The sequence below is a fragment of the Hyla sarda genome, unplaced genomic scaffold, assembly GCF_029499605.1.
Source record: "Hyla sarda isolate aHylSar1 unplaced genomic scaffold, aHylSar1.hap1 scaffold_2253, whole genome shotgun sequence".
In the NCBI taxonomy this organism is placed as follows: domain Eukaryota; kingdom Metazoa; phylum Chordata; class Amphibia; order Anura; family Hylidae; genus Hyla; species Hyla sarda.
Window position 1 is genome coordinate 30,971 of NW_026608930.1, and position 16,485 is coordinate 47,455.

The 16,485-nt window shown below is 45.9% G+C and overlaps 7 non-coding genes across 7 annotated transcripts; all 7 read left to right on the plus strand.

Annotated features, from left to right (window-relative positions):
* Nucleotides 1–1,511: 1,511 nt before the first annotated feature.
* LOC130321302 (U2 spliceosomal RNA) lies at nt 1,512–1,702 on the plus strand. Its single transcript, XR_008867048.1, has one exon. It is a non-coding gene; the product is annotated as a U2 spliceosomal RNA (small nuclear RNA).
* A 2,089-nt stretch (nt 1,703–3,791) lies between these two features.
* Nucleotides 3,792–3,982, plus strand: LOC130321304 (U2 spliceosomal RNA). Its single transcript, XR_008867050.1, has one exon. It is a non-coding gene; the product is annotated as a U2 spliceosomal RNA (small nuclear RNA).
* A 2,089-nt stretch (nt 3,983–6,071) lies between these two features.
* On the plus strand, nt 6,072–6,262 carry LOC130321305 (U2 spliceosomal RNA). Its single transcript, XR_008867051.1, has one exon. It is a non-coding gene; the product is annotated as a U2 spliceosomal RNA (small nuclear RNA).
* Nucleotides 6,263–8,354: 2,092 nt separating this feature from the next.
* On the plus strand, nt 8,355–8,545 carry LOC130321306 (U2 spliceosomal RNA). Its single transcript, XR_008867052.1, has one exon. It is a non-coding gene; the product is annotated as a U2 spliceosomal RNA (small nuclear RNA).
* A 2,089-nt stretch (nt 8,546–10,634) lies between these two features.
* LOC130321307 (U2 spliceosomal RNA) lies at nt 10,635–10,825 on the plus strand. The gene has a single exon (XR_008867053.1). It is a non-coding gene; the product is annotated as a U2 spliceosomal RNA (small nuclear RNA).
* A 2,089-nt stretch (nt 10,826–12,914) lies between these two features.
* LOC130321309 (U2 spliceosomal RNA) lies at nt 12,915–13,105 on the plus strand. The gene has a single exon (XR_008867054.1). It is a non-coding gene; the product is annotated as a U2 spliceosomal RNA (small nuclear RNA).
* A 2,091-nt stretch (nt 13,106–15,196) lies between these two features.
* LOC130321310 (U2 spliceosomal RNA) lies at nt 15,197–15,387 on the plus strand. Its single transcript, XR_008867055.1, has one exon. It is a non-coding gene; the product is annotated as a U2 spliceosomal RNA (small nuclear RNA).
* Nucleotides 15,388–16,485: the final 1,098 nt, after the last annotated feature.

The following is a 16,485-nucleotide window of genomic DNA, read 5'->3' on the forward strand; positions in this document are numbered from 1 at the left end:
ACTAATGGATTGGTCATCAGCTGGCTGTCTATGTCCCGCATCAATATAGACCAAAGTACAGAGGGTTAGGCTATGCTATTGTGCACCTACCTGATGCATCAGAAGGTGCGAGGCCCTTGCTAAATTCTGTGCACAGACTTTGAGATCTATACTTTAGACTGTATCTAAACCTGCTCCAACATGGACTGACATTCTGGCCTACTTTCAGCCGATGCGACTTGTCTGTCGCTGAACAGTCGCTTTTTATGTATTCAGCACCTATGTATAATGTTGTAAAAATGCTCTAGAAGCTAAAGTCGCAGAAATGTCACACATATTTGGCCTGCAACTTTCTGTGCGACAAATTCAGACAGGAAAAATCAGTATAAATCCTTAGAAAATTATCCCCCAGTGTCTCCATCTGCTGGCGGTATTGAATAAGCATTGCTGCACTGATGGGGTATGCATTAGACGAAAAAAAAGAAGAAAAAGAAGAATAATACGCCCAGAAAAGAGGCGAAAAGGAGAAAAACGTAAAAAAACGTGAAAAAAAAGTAAGAGGAAGAGAAGGGAAAAAAAGGTGGAAATGGGTTTAAAAGTGATTTCGGCGGAGAAATATATATATATATATATATATATATATATATATATATATATATACGCGCACACACACACATATATTAAACGTATTCTCCGTTGAGATATTGCAGCCGCTGCTGTGTCCAGGCCCAGGAGCCTTAGCACTGTGCTGTGATGTCACTCAATACCACTGACATCACTAGGTGTAAACAACATCTCTCCTTTGCTGTGTATGTGACTATGGAGCTGTTTGGTGATGTCGTCTATTATGGCCTTCATAGAAGCAACAGGAGATTGTTGCATCCATCTAGAACCCTCAGAACTACAGTGCTATGATGTCACTCACTTCCACAGGCCTTGCAGAGTGTAAACAACAACAACCCAGCTTTGTTGTGTATGTAACCATAGGGATTTGTGATGTCACCTAGAACCTTCACAGCAGCGACAGCTTTATGAGGAGCATCAGCACTGCTCTGCCTGAGCAGAACCATCACCGCCATAGGTTGTCAAATAACCCGGATTTAACCCACACAGGTAAGTCCAATGGGGTGCAGGCATGTCCTCTATGCTTACAGCTTCCCGTGGGTGTTGGTTTGATACCGTTTGGGGACAGCCAAGGAGGCATCTGCAGGCAACAAAGGTAGGTGTGTGCTTGTGTGTGTGTTTCCTATGCAGATCCTAAGCCCAGTGTCACATGCAAGTAGGAGGAGTAAGAAGGGTTCCTGGCAAATCCGGGTTATGGATTGCATTTAAAAAGGCCCCGTGGGAGTGCAATGGGCCCCTGTCTTGCTGCTTAGCAATAATGGTATGGGTTTAGGTTCTGCTGTGTGTACTGGTGGTTGACTGCCCCCCAGCCCAGAGTGTGCATGGAAAATTGTCTGGCAGCCTCCCTGACAGCAAGCAGTGATAGTGCCCATGAAGGGGACCTTGTTGGGCCCGCCCCTTTCACGGTTATCGCTTCTCGGCCTTTTGGCTAAGATCAAGTGTAGTATCTGTTCTTATCAGTTTAATATCTGATACGTCCCCTATCTGGGGACCATATATTAAATGGATTTTTGAGAACGGGGGCCGATTTCGAAGCTTGCTTCCGTCGCCCTATGCATTGACCCGATATGGCAGTATCTTCGGGTACAGTGCACCACCCCCTTACAGGGTTAAAAAGAAAGATTCCTACTTTCATTGCTACCTGCTTGCTGGCTAGCCAGCTAGCCAGCCCTGTGGGCCTTGCTGCTGCTGCAGCCAAAAAACAAAAGGTGGTGCTGCTGCTGCTTCTGCTGCTTCTGCTTCTGCTTGTGTCTGGCCCCTGTTGGAGCGTCCAGGCACAGGACTTCTGCTGCTGCTGACTAAATGGCCTCCTTAATTGGATCATTTGAGTAGCCAGCACACCTGTGCAGGTAGGGCATGACATGATAGGCAGCTGCCTTGATAGCGGGTGGGTGCTGAATGTTCCTAATTGACAAAATAAGATTAATGCTTATGAAGAAATATAAAATCTCATCCCTTCCCCAATATCGCGCCACACCCCTACCCCTTAATTCCCTGGTTGAACGTGATGGACATATGTCTTTTTTCGACCGTACTAACTATGTAACTATGTAACATAACATGGGGGGGGGGGGTCTCCTGGCTGTTCACACAGGTGTGTCATTGCTGTACATTGACCATGCATTGCTTCTGTGGTATTGCAAAGGCAAAGACAAATGCTTCCAGCCATCCATTGCACTAATGGATTGGTCATCAGCTGGCTGTCTATGTCCCGCATCAATATAGACCAAAGTACAGAGGGTTAGGCTATGCTATTGTGCACCTACCTGATGCATCAGAAGGTGCGAGGCCCTTGCTAAATTCTGTGCACAGACTTTGAGATCTATACTTTAGACTGTATCTAAACCTGCTCCAACATGGACTGACATTCTGGCCTACTTTCAGCCGATGCGACTTGTCTGTCGCTGAACAGTCGCTTTTTATGTATTCAGCACCTATGTATAATGTTGTAAAAATGCTCTAGAAGCTAAAGTCGCAGAAATGTCACACATATTTGGCCTGCAACTTTCTGTGCGACAAATTCAGACAGGAAAAATCAGTATAAATCCTTAGAAAATTATCCCCCAGTGTCTCCATCTGCTGGCGGTATTGAATAAGCATTGCTGCACTGATGGGGTATGCATTAGACGAAAAAAAAGAAGAAAAAGAAGAATAATACGCCCAGAAAAGAGGCGAAAAGGAGAAAAACGTAAAAAAACGTGAAAAAAAAGTAAGAGGAAGAGAAGGGAAAAAAAGGTGGAAATGGGTTTAAAAGTGATTTCGGCGGAGAAATATATATATATATATATATATATATATATATATATATATATATACGCGCACACACACACATATATATAAACGTATTCTCCGTTGAGATATTGCAGCCGCTGCTGTGTCCAGGCCCAGGAGCCTTAGCACTGTGCTGTGATGTCACTCAATACCACTGACATCACTAGGTGTAAACAACATCTCTCCTTTGCTGTGTATGTGACTATGGAGCTGTTTGGTGATGTCGTCTATTATGGCCTTCATAGAAGCAACAGGAGATTGTTGCATCCATCTAGAACCCTCAGAACTACAGTGCTATGATGTCACTCACTTCCACAGGCCTTGCAGAGTGTAAACAACAACAACCCAGCTTTGTTGTGTATGTAACCATAGGGATTTGTGATGTCACCTAGAACCTTCACAGCAGCGACAGCTTTATGAGGAGCATCAGCACTGCTCTGCCTGAGCAGAACCATCACCGCCATAGGTTGTCAAATAACCCGGATTTAACCCACACAGGTAAGTCCAATGGGGTGCAGGCATGTCCTCTATGCTTACAGCTTCCCGTGGGTGTTGGTTTGATACCGTTTGGGGACAGCCAAGGAGGCATCTGCAGGCAACAAAGGTAGGTGTGTGCTTGTGTGTGTGTTTCCTATGCAGATCCTAAGCCCAGTGTCACATGCAAGTAGGAGGAGTAAGAAGGGTTCCTGGCAAATCCGGGTTATGGATTGCATTTAAAAAGGCCCCGTGGGAGTGCAATGGGCCCCTGTCTTGCTGCTTAGCAATAATGGTATGGGTTTAGGTTCTGCTGTGTGTACTGGTGGTTGACTGCCCCCCAGCCCAGAGTGTGCATGGAAAATTGTCTGGCAGCCTCCCTGACAGCAAGCAGTGATAGTGCCCATGAAGGGGACCTTGTTGGGCCCGCCCCTTTCACGGTTATCGCTTCTCGGCCTTTTGGCTAAGATCAAGTGTAGTATCTGTTCTTATCAGTTTAATATCTGATACGTCCCCTATCTGGGGACCATATATTAAATGGATTTTTGAGAACGGGGGCCGATTTCGAAGCTTGCTTCCGTCGCCCTATGCATTGACCCGATATGGCAGTATCTTCGGGTACAGTGCACCACCCCCTTACAGGGTTAAAAAGAAAGATTCCTACTTTCATTGCTACCTGCTTGCTGGCTAGCCAGCTAGCCAGCCCTGTGGGCCTTGCTGCTGCTGCAGCCAAAAAACAAAAGGTGGTGCTGCTGCTGCTTCTGCTGCTTCTGCTTCTGCTTGTGTCTGGCCCCTGTTGGAGCGTCCAGGCACAGGACTTCTGCTGCTGCTGACTAAATGGCCTCCTTAATTGGATCATTTGAGTAGCCAGCACACCTGTGCAGGTAGGGCATGACATGATAGGCAGCTGCCTTGATAGCGGGTGGGTGCTGAATGTTCCTAATTGACAAAATAAGATTAATGCTTATGAAGAAATATAAAATCTCATCCCTTCCCCAATATCGCGCCACACCCCTACCCCTTAATTCCCTGGTTGAACGTGATGGACATATGTCTTTTTTCGACCGTACTAACTATGTAACTATGTAACATAACATGGGGGGGGGGGGTCTCCTGGCTGTTCACACAGGTGTGTCATTGCTGTACATTGACCATGCATTGCTTCTGTGGTATTGCAAAGGCAAAGACAAATGCTTCCAGCCATCCATTGCACTAATGGATTGGTCATCAGCTGGCTGTCTATGTCCCGCATCAATATAGACCAAAGTACAGAGGGTTAGGCTATGCTATTGTGCACCTACCTGATGCATCAGAAGGTGCGAGGCCCTTGCTAAATTCTGTGCACAGACTTTGAGATCTATACTTTAGACTGTATCTAAACCTGCTCCAACATGGACTGACATTCTGGCCTACTTTCAGCCGATGCGACTTGTCTGTCGCTGAACAGTCGCTTTTTATGTATTCAGCACCTATGTATAATGTTGTAAAAATGCTCTAGAAGCTAAAGTCGCAGAAATGTCACACATATTTGGCCTGCAACTTTCTGTGCGACAAATTCAGACAGGAAAAATCAGTATAAATCCTTAGAAAATTATCCCCCAGTGTCTCCATCTGCTGGCGGTATTGAATAAGCATTGCTGCACTGATGGGGTATGCATTAGACGAAAAAAAAGAAGAAAAAGAAGAATAATACGCCCAGAAAAGAGGCGAAAAGGAGAAAAACGTAAAAAAACGTGAAAAAAAAGTAAGAGGAAGAGAAGGGAAAAAAAGGTGGAAATGGGTTTAAAAGTGATTTCGGCGGAGAAATATATATATATATATATATATATATATATATATATATATATATACGCGCACACACACACATATATATAAACGTATTCTCCGTTGAGATATTGCAGCCGCTGCTGTGTCCAGGCCCAGGAGCCTTAGCACTGTGCTGTGATGTCACTCAATACCACTGACATCACTAGGTGTAAACAACATCTCTCCTTTGCTGTGTATGTGACTATGGAGCTGTTTGGTGATGTCGTCTATTATGGCCTTCATAGAAGCAACAGGAGATTGTTGCATCCATCTAGAACCCTCAGAACTACAGTGCTATGATGTCACTCACTTCCACAGGCCTTGCAGAGTGTAAACAACAACAACCCAGCTTTGTTGTGTATGTAACCATAGGGATTTGTGATGTCACCTAGAACCTTCACAGCAGCGACAGCTTTATGAGGAGCATCAGCACTGCTCTGCCTGAGCAGAACCATCACCGCCATAGGTTGTCAAATAACCCGGATTTAACCCACACAGGTAAGTCCAATGGGGTGCAGGCATGTCCTCTATGCTTACAGCTTCCCGTGGGTGTTGGTTTGATACCGTTTGGGGACAGCCAAGGAGGCATCTGCAGGCAACAAAGGTAGGTGTGTGCTTGTGTGTGTGTTTCCTATGCAGATCCTAAGCCCAGTGTCACATGCAAGTAGGAGGAGTAAGAAGGGTTCCTGGCAAATCCGGGTTATGGATTGCATTTAAAAAGGCCCCGTGGGAGTGCAATGGGCCCCTGTCTTGCTGCTTAGCAATAATGGTATGGGTTTAGGTTCTGCTGTGTGTACTGGTGGTTGACTGCCCCCCAGCCCAGAGTGTGCATGGAAAATTGTCTGGCAGCCTCCCTGACAGCAAGCAGTGATAGTGCCCATGAAGGGGACCTTGTTGGGCCCGCCCCTTTCACGGTTATCGCTTCTCGGCCTTTTGGCTAAGATCAAGTGTAGTATCTGTTCTTATCAGTTTAATATCTGATACGTCCCCTATCTGGGGACCATATATTAAATGGATTTTTGAGAACGGGGGCCGATTTCGAAGCTTGCTTCCGTCGCCCTATGCATTGACCCGATATGGCAGTATCTTCGGGTACAGTGCACCACCCCCTTACAGGGTTAAAAAGAAAGATTCCTACTTTCATTGCTACCTGCTTGCTGGCTAGCCAGCTAGCCAGCCCTGTGGGCCTTGCTGCTGCTGCAGCCAAAAAACAAAAGGTGGTGCTGCTGCTGCTTCTGCTGCTTCTGCTTCTGCTTGTGTCTGGCCCCTGTTGGAGCGTCCAGGCACAGGACTTCTGCTGCTGCTGACTAAATGGCCTCCTTAATTGGATCATTTGAGTAGCCAGCACACCTGTGCAGGTAGGGCATGACATGATAGGCAGCTGCCTTGATAGCGGGTGGGTGCTGAATGTTCCTAATTGACAAAATAAGATTAATGCTTATGAAGAAATATAAAATCTCATCCCTTCCCCAATATCGCGCCACACCCCTACCCCTTAATTCCCTGGTTGAACGTGATGGACATATGTCTTTTTTCGACCGTACTAACTATGTAACTATGTAACATAACATGGGGGGGGGGGGGTCTCCTGGCTGTTCACACAGGTGTGTCATTGCTGTACATTGACCATGCATTGCTTCTGTGGTATTGCAAAGGCAAAGACAAATGCTTCCAGCCATCCATTGCACTAATGGATTGGTCATCAGCTGGCTGTCTATGTCCCGCATCAATATAGACCAAAGTACAGAGGGTTAGGCTATGCTATTGTGCACCTACCTGATGCATCAGAAGGTGCGAGGCCCTTGCTAAATTCTGTGCACAGACTTTGAGATCTATACTTTAGACTGTATCTAAACCTGCTCCAACATGGACTGACATTCTGGCCTACTTTCAGCCGATGCGACTTGTCTGTCGCTGAACAGTCGCTTTTTATGTATTCAGCACCTATGTATAATGTTGTAAAAATGCTCTAGAAGCTAAAGTCGCAGAAATGTCACACATATTTGGCCTGCAACTTTCTGTGCGACAAATTCAGACAGGAAAAATCAGTATAAATCCTTAGAAAATTATCCCCCAGTGTCTCCATCTGCTGGCGGTATTGAATAAGCATTGCTGCACTGATGGGGTATGCATTAGACGAAAAAAAAGAAGAAAAAGAAGAATAATACGCCCAGAAAAGAGGCGAAAAGGAGAAAAACGTAAAAAAACGTGAAAAAAAAGTAAGAGGAAGAGAAGGGAAAAAAAGGTGGAAATGGGTTTAAAAGTGATTTCGGCGGAGAAATATATATATATATATATATATATATATATATATATATATATATATACGCGCACACACACACATATATATAAACGTATTCTCCGTTGAGATATTGCAGCCGCTGCTGTGTCCAGGCCCAGGAGCCTTAGCACTGTGCTGTGATGTCACTCAATACCACTGACATCACTAGGTGTAAACAACATCTCTCCTTTGCTGTGTATGTGACTATGGAGCTGTTTGGTGATGTCGTCTATTATGGCCTTCATAGAAGCAACAGGAGATTGTTGCATCCATCTAGAACCCTCAGAACTACAGTGCTATGATGTCACTCACTTCCACAGGCCTTGCAGAGTGTAAACAACAACAACCCAGCTTTGTTGTGTATGTAACCATAGGGATTTGTGATGTCACCTAGAACCTTCACAGCAGCGACAGCTTTATGAGGAGCATCAGCACTGCTCTGCCTGAGCAGAACCATCACCGCCATAGGTTGTCAAATAACCCGGATTTAACCCACACAGGTAAGTCCAATGGGGTGCAGGCATGTCCTCTATGCTTACAGCTTCCCGTGGGTGTTGGTTTGATACCGTTTGGGGACAGCCAAGGAGGCATCTGCAGGCAACAAAGGTAGGTGTGTGCTTGTGTGTGTGTTTCCTATGCAGATCCTAAGCCCAGTGTCACATGCAAGTAGGAGGAGTAAGAAGGGTTCCTGGCAAATCCGGGTTATGGATTGCATTTAAAAAGGCCCCGTGGGAGTGCAATGGGCCCCTGTCTTGCTGCTTAGCAATAATGGTATGGGTTTAGGTTCTGCTGTGTGTACTGGTGGTTGACTGCCCCCCAGCCCAGAGTGTGCATGGAAAATTGTCTGGCAGCCTCCCTGACAGCAAGCAGTGATAGTGCCCATGAAGGGGACCTTGTTGGGCCCGCCCCTTTCACGGTTATCGCTTCTCGGCCTTTTGGCTAAGATCAAGTGTAGTATCTGTTCTTATCAGTTTAATATCTGATACGTCCCCTATCTGGGGACCATATATTAAATGGATTTTTGAGAACGGGGGCCGATTTCGAAGCTTGCTTCCGTCGCCCTATGCATTGACCCGATATGGCAGTATCTTCGGGTACAGTGCACCACCCCCTTACAGGGTTAAAAAGAAAGATTCCTACTTTCATTGCTACCTGCTTGCTGGCTAGCCAGCTAGCCAGCCCTGTGGGCCTTGCTGCTGCTGCAGCCAAAAAACAAAAGGTGGTGCTGCTGCTGCTTCTGCTGCTTCTGCTTCTGCTTGTGTCTGGCCCCTGTTGGAGCGTCCAGGCACAGGACTTCTGCTGCTGCTGACTAAATGGCCTCCTTAATTGGATCATTTGAGTAGCCAGCACACCTGTGCAGGTAGGGCATGACATGATAGGCAGCTGCCTTGATAGCGGGTGGGTGCTGAATGTTCCTAATTGACAAAATAAGATTAATGCTTATGAAGAAATATAAAATCTCATCCCTTCCCCAATATCGCGCCACACCCCTACCCCTTAATTCCCTGGTTGAACGTGATGGACATATGTCTTTTTTCGACCGTACTAACTATGTAACTATGTAACATAACATGGGGGGAGGGGGGGTCTCCTGGCTGTTCACACAGGTGTGTCATTGCTGTACATTGACCATGCATTGCTTCTGTGGTATTGCAAAGGCAAAGACAAATGCTTCCAGCCATCCATTGCACTAATGGATTGGTCATCAGCTGGCTGTCTATGTCCCGCATCAATATAGACCAAAGTACAGAGGGTTAGGCTATGCTATTGTGCACCTACCTGATGCATCAGAAGGTGCGAGGCCCTTGCTAAATTCTGTGCACAGACTTTGAGATCTATACTTTAGACTGTATCTAAACCTGCTCCAACATGGACTGACATTCTGGCCTACTTTCAGCCGATGCGACTTGTCTGTCGCTGAACAGTCGCTTTTTATGTATTCAGCACCTATGTATAATGTTGTAAAAATGCTCTAGAAGCTAAAGTCGCAGAAATGTCACACATATTTGGCCTGCAACTTTCTGTGCGACAAATTCAGACAGGAAAAATCAGTATAAATCCTTAGAAAATTATCCCCCAGTGTCTCCATCTGCTGGCGGTATTGAATAAGCATTGCTGCACTGATGGGGTATGCATTAGACGAAAAAAAAGAAGAAAAAGAAGAATAATACGCCCAGAAAAGAGGCGAAAAGGAGAAAAACGTAAAAAAACGTGAAAAAAAAGTAAGAGGAAGAGAAGGGAAAAAAAGGTGGAAATGGGTTTAAAAGTGATTTCGGCGGAGAATATATATATATATATATATATATAATATATATATATATATATATACGCGCACACACACACATATATATAAACGTATTCTCCGTTGAGATATTGCAGCCGCTGCTGTGTCCAGGCCCAGGAGCCTTAGCACTGTGCTGTGATGTCACTCAATACCACTGACATCACTAGGTGTAAACAACATCTCTCCTTTGCTGTGTATGTGACTATGGAGCTGTTTGGTGATGTCGTCTATTATGGCCTTCATAGAAGCAACAGGAGATTGTTGCATCCATCTAGAACCCTCAGAACTACAGTGCTATGATGTCACTCACTTCCACAGGCCTTGCAGAGTGTAAACAACAACAACCCAGCTTTGTTGTGTATGTAACCATAGGGATTTGTGATGTCACCTAGAACCTTCACAGCAGCGACAGCTTTATGAGGAGCATCAGCACTGCTCTGCCTGAGCAGAACCATCACCGCCATAGGTTGTCAAATAACCCGGATTTAACCCACACAGGTAAGTCCAATGGGGTGCAGATGTCCTCTATGCTTACAGCTTCCCGTGGGTGTTGGTTTGATACCGTTTGGGGACAGCCAAGGAGGCATCTGCAGGCAACAAAGGTAGGTGTGTGCTTGTGTGTGTGTTTCCTATGCAGATCCTAAGCCCAGTGTCACATGCAAGTAGGAGGAGTAAGAAGGGTTCCTGGCAAATCCGGGTTATGGATTGCATTTAAAAAGGCCCCGTGGGAGTGCAATGGGCCCCTGTCTTGCTGCTTAGCAATAATGGTATGGGTTTAGGTTCTGCTGTGTGTACTGGTGGTTGACTGCCCCCCAGCCCAGAGTGTGCATGGAAAATTGTCTGGCAGCCTCCCTGACAGCAAGCAGTGATAGTGCCCATGAAGGGGACCTTGTTGGGCCCGCCCCTTTCACGGTTATCGCTTCTCGGCCTTTTGGCTAAGATCAAGTGTAGTATCTGTTCTTATCAGTTTAATATCTGATACGTCCCCTATCTGGGGACCATATATTAAATGGATTTTTGAGAACGGGGGCCGATTTCGAAGCTTGCTTCCGTCGCCCTATGCATTGACCCGATATGGCAGTATCTTCGGGTACAGTGCACCACCCCCTTACAGGGTTAAAAAGAAAGATTCCTACTTTCATTGCTACCTGCTTGCTGGCTAGCCAGCTAGCCAGCCCTGTGGGCCTTGCTGCTGCTGCAGCCAAAAAACAAAAGGTGGTGCTGCTGCTGCTTCTGCTGCTTCTGCTTCTGCTTGTGTCTGGCCCCTGTTGGAGCGTCCAGGCACAGGACTTCTGCTGCTGCTGACTAAATGGCCTCCTTAATTGGATCATTTGAGTAGCCAGCACACCTGTGCAGGTAGGGCATGACATGATAGGCAGCTGCCTTGATAGCGGGTGGGTGCTGAATGTTCCTAATTGACAAAATAAGATTAATGCTTATGAAGAAATATAAAATCTCATCCCTTCCCCAATATCGCGCCACACCCCTACCCCTTAATTCCCTGGTTGAACGTGATGGACATATGTCTTTTTTCGACCGTACTAACTATGTAACTATGTAACATAACATGGGGGGGGGGGGTCTCCTGGCTGTTCACACAGGTGTGTCATTGCTGTACATTGACCATGCATTGCTTCTGTGGTATTGCAAAGGCAAAGACAAATGCTTCCAGCCATCCATTGCACTAATGGATTGGTCATCAGCTGGCTGTCTATGTCCCGCATCAATATAGACCAAAGTACAGAGGGTTAGGCTATGCTATTGTGCACCTACCTGATGCATCAGAAGGTGCGAGGCCCTTGCTAAATTCTGTGCACAGACTTTGAGATCTATACTTTAGACTGTATCTAAACCTGCTCCAACATGGACTGACATTCTGGCCTACTTTCAGCCGATGCGACTTGTCTGTCGCTGAACAGTCGCTTTTTATGTATTCAGCACCTATGTATAATGTTGTAAAAATGCTCTAGAAGCTAAAGTCGCAGAAATGTCACACATATTTGGCCTGCAACTTTCTGTGCGACAAATTCAGACAGGAAAAATCAGTATAAATCCTTAGAAAATTATCCCCCAGTGTCTCCATCTGCTGGCGGTATTGAATAAGCATTGCTGCACTGATGGGGTATGCATTAGACGAAAAAAAAGAAGAAAAAGAAGAATAATACGCCCAGAAAAGAGGCGAAAAGGAGAAAAACGTAAAAAAACGTGAAAAAAAAGTAAGAGGAAGAGAAGGGAAAAAAAGGTGGAAATGGGTTTAAAAGTGATTTCGGCGGAGAAATATATATATATATATATATATATATATATATATATATATATATACGCGCACACACACACATATATATAAACGTATTCTCCGTTGAGATATTGCAGCCGCTGCTGTGTCCAGGCCCAGGAGCCTTAGCACTGTGCTGTGATGTCACTCAATACCACTGACATCACTAGGTGTAAACAACATCTCTCCTTTGCTGTGTATGTGACTATGGAGCTGTTTGGTGATGTCGTCTATTATGGCCTTCATAGAAGCAACAGGAGATTGTTGCATCCATCTAGAACCCTCAGAACTACAGTGCTATGATGTCACTCACTTCCACAGGCCTTGCAGAGTGTAAACAACAACAACCCAGCTTTGTTGTGTATGTAACCATAGGGATTTGTGATGTCACCTAGAACCTTCACAGCAGCGACAGCTTTATGAGGAGCATCAGCACTGCTCTGCCTGAGCAGAACCATCACCGCCATAGGTTGTCAAATAACCCGGATTTAACCCACACAGGTAAGTCCAATGGGGTGCAGGCATGTCCTCTATGCTTACAGCTTCCCGTGGGTGTTGGTTTGATACCGTTTGGGGACAGCCAAGGAGGCATCTGCAGGCAACAAAGGTAGGTGTGTGCTTGTGTGTGTGTTTCCTATGCAGATCCTAAGCCCAGTGTCACATGCAAGTAGGAGGAGTAAGAAGGGTTCCTGGCAAATCCGGGTTATGGATTGCATTTAAAAAGGCCCCGTGGGAGTGCAATGGGCCCCTGTCTTGCTGCTTAGCAATAATGGTATGGGTTTAGGTTCTGCTGTGTGTACTGGTGGTTGACTGCCCCCCAGCCCAGAGTGTGCATGGAAAATTGTCTGGCAGCCTCCCTGACAGCAAGCAGTGATAGTGCCCATGAAGGGGACCTTGTTGGGCCCGCCCCTTTCACGGTTATCGCTTCTCGGCCTTTTGGCTAAGATCAAGTGTAGTATCTGTTCTTATCAGTTTAATATCTGATACGTCCCCTATCTGGGGACCATATATTAAATGGATTTTTGAGAACGGGGGCCGATTTCGAAGCTTGCTTCCGTCGCCCTATGCATTGACCCGATATGGCAGTATCTTCGGGTACAGTGCACCACCCCCTTACAGGGTTAAAAAGAAAGATTCCTACTTTCATTGCTACCTGCTTGCTGGCTAGCCAGCTAGCCAGCCCTGTGGGCCTTGCTGCTGCTGCAGCCAAAAAACAAAAGGTGGTGCTGCTGCTGCTTCTGCTGCTTCTGCTTCTGCTTGTGTCTGGCCCCTGTTGGAGCGTCCAGGCACAGGACTTCTGCTGCTGCTGACTAAATGGCCTCCTTAATTGGATCATTTGAGTAGCCAGCACACCTGTGCAGGTAGGGCATGACATGATAGGCAGCTGCCTTGATAGCGGGTGGGTGCTGAATGTTCCTAATTGACAAAATAAGATTAATGCTTATGAAGAAATATAAAATCTCATCCCTTCCCCAATATCGCGCCACACCCCTACCCCTTAATTCCCTGGTTGAACGTGATGGACATATGTCTTTTTTCGACCGTACTAACTATGTAACTATGTAACATAACATGGGGGGGGGGGGTCTCCTGGCTGTTCACACAGGTGTGTCATTGCTGTACATTGACCATGCATTGCTTCTGTGGTATTGCAAAGGCAAAGACAAATGCTTCCAGCCATCCATTGCACTAATGGATTGGTCATCAGCTGGCTGTCTATGTCCCGCATCAATATAGACCAAAGTACAGAGGGTTAGGCTATGCTATTGTGCACCTACCTGATGCATCAGAAGGTGCGAGGCCCTTGCTAAATTCTGTGCACAGACTTTGAGATCTATACTTTAGACTGTATCTAAACCTGCTCCAACATGGACTGACATTCTGGCCTACTTTCAGCCGATGCGACTTGTCTGTCGCTGAACAGTCGCTTTTTATGTATTCAGCACCTATGTATAATGTTGTAAAAATGCTCTAGAAGCTAAAGTCGCAGAAATGTCACACATATTTGGCCTGCAACTTTCTGTGCGACAAATTCAGACAGGAAAAATCAGTATAAATCCTTAGAAAATTATCCCCCAGTGTCTCCATCTGCTGGCGGTATTGAATAAGCATTGCTGCACTGATGGGGTATGCATTAGACGAAAAAAAAGAAGAAAAAGAAGAATAATACGCCCAGAAAAGAGGCGAAAAGGAGAAAAACGTAAAAAAACGTGAAAAAAAAGTAAGAGGAAGAGAAGGGAAAAAAAGGTGGAAATGGGTTTAAAAGTGATTTCGGCGGAGAAATATATATATATATATATATATATATATATATATATATATATATATACGCGCACACACACACATATATATAAACGTATTCTCCGTTGAGATATTGCAGCCGCTGCTGTGTCCAGGCCCAGGAGCCTTAGCACTGTGCTGTGATGTCACTCAATACCACTGACATCACTAGGTGTAAACAACATCTCTCCTTTGCTGTGTATGTGACTATGGAGCTGTTTGGTGATGTCGTCTATTATGGCCTTCATAGAAGCAACAGGAGATTGTTGCATCCATCTAGAACCCTCAGAACTACAGTGCTATGATGTCACTCACTTCCACAGGCCTTGCAGAGTGTAAACAACAACAACCCAGCTTTGTTGTGTATGTAACCATAGGGATTTGTGATGTCACCTAGAACCTTCACAGCAGCGACAGCTTTATGAGGAGCATCAGCACTGCTCTGCCTGAGCAGAACCATCACCGCCATAGGTTGTCAAATAACCCGGATTTAACCCACACAGGTAAGTCCAATGGGGTGCAGGCATGTCCTCTATGCTTACAGCTTCCCGTGGGTGTTGGTTTGATACCGTTTGGGGACAGCCAAGGAGGCATCTGCAGGCAACAAAGGTAGGTGTGTGCTTGTGTGTGTGTTTCCTATGCAGATCCTAAGCCCAGTGTCACATGCAAGTAGGAGGAGTAAGAAGGGTTCCTGGCAAATCCGGGTTATGGATTGCATTTAAAAAGGCCCCGTGGGAGTGCAATGGGCCCCTGTCTTGCTGCTTAGCAATAATGGTATGGGTTTAGGTTCTGCTGTGTGTACTGGTGGTTGACTGCCCCCCAGCCCAGAGTGTGCATGGAAAATTGTCTGGCAGCCTCCCTGACAGCAAGCAGTGATAGTGCCCATGAAGGGGACCTTGTTGGGCCCGCCCCTTTCACGGTTATCGCTTCTCGGCCTTTTGGCTAAGATCAAGTGTAGTATCTGTTCTTATCAGTTTAATATCTGATACGTCCCCTATCTGGGGACCATATATTAAATGGATTTTTGAGAACGGGGGCCGATTTCGAAGCTTGCTTCCGTCGCCCTATGCATTGACCCGATATGGCAGTATCTTCGGGTACAGTGCACCACCCCCTTACAGGGTTAAAAAGAAAGATTCCTACTTTCATTGCTACCTGCTTGCTGGCTAGCCAGCTAGCCAGCCCTGTGGGCCTTGCTGCTGCTGCAGCCAAAAAACAAAAGGTGGTGCTGCTGCTGCTTCTGCTGCTTCTGCTTCTGCTTGTGTCTGGCCCCTGTTGGAGCGTCCAGGCACAGGACTTCTGCTGCTGCTGACTAAATGGCCTCCTTAATTGGATCATTTGAGTAGCCAGCACACCTGTGCAGGTAGGGCATGACATGATAGGCAGCTGCCTTGATAGCGGGTGGGTGCTGAATGTTCCTAATTGACAAAATAAGATTAATGCTTATGAAGAAATATAAAATCTCATCCCTTCCCCAATATCGCGCCACACCCCTACCCCTTAATTCCCTGGTTGAACGTGATGGACATATGTCTTTTTTCGACCGTACTAACTATGTAACTATGTAACATAACATGGGGGGGGGGGGTCTCCTGGCTGTTCACACAGGTGTGTCATTGCTGTACATTGACCATGCATTGCTTCTGTGGTATTGCAAAGGCAAAGACAAATGCTTCCAGCCATCCATTGCACTAATGGATTGGTCATCAGCTGGCTGTCTATGTCCCGCATCAATATAGACCAAAGTACAGAGGGTTAGGCTATGCTATTGTGCACCTACCTGATGCATCAGAAGGTGCGAGGCCCTTGCTAAATTCTGTGCACAGACTTTGAGATCTATACTTTAGACTGTATCTAAACCTGCTCCAACATGGACTGACATTCTGGCCTACTTTCAGCCGATGCGACTTGTCTGTCGCTGAACAGTCGCTTTTTATGTATTCAGCACCTATGTATAATGTTGTAAAAATGCTCTAGAAGCTAAAGTCGCAGAAATGTCACACATATTTGGCCTGCAACTTTCTGTGCGACAAATTCAGACAGGAAAAATCAGTATAAATCCTTAGAAAATTATCCCCCAGTGTCTCCATCTGCTGGCGGTATTGAATAAGCATTGCTGCACTGATGGGGTATGCATTAGACGAAAAAAAAGAAGAAAAAGAAGAATAATACGCCCAGAAAAGAGGCGAAAAGGAGAAAAACGTAAAAAAA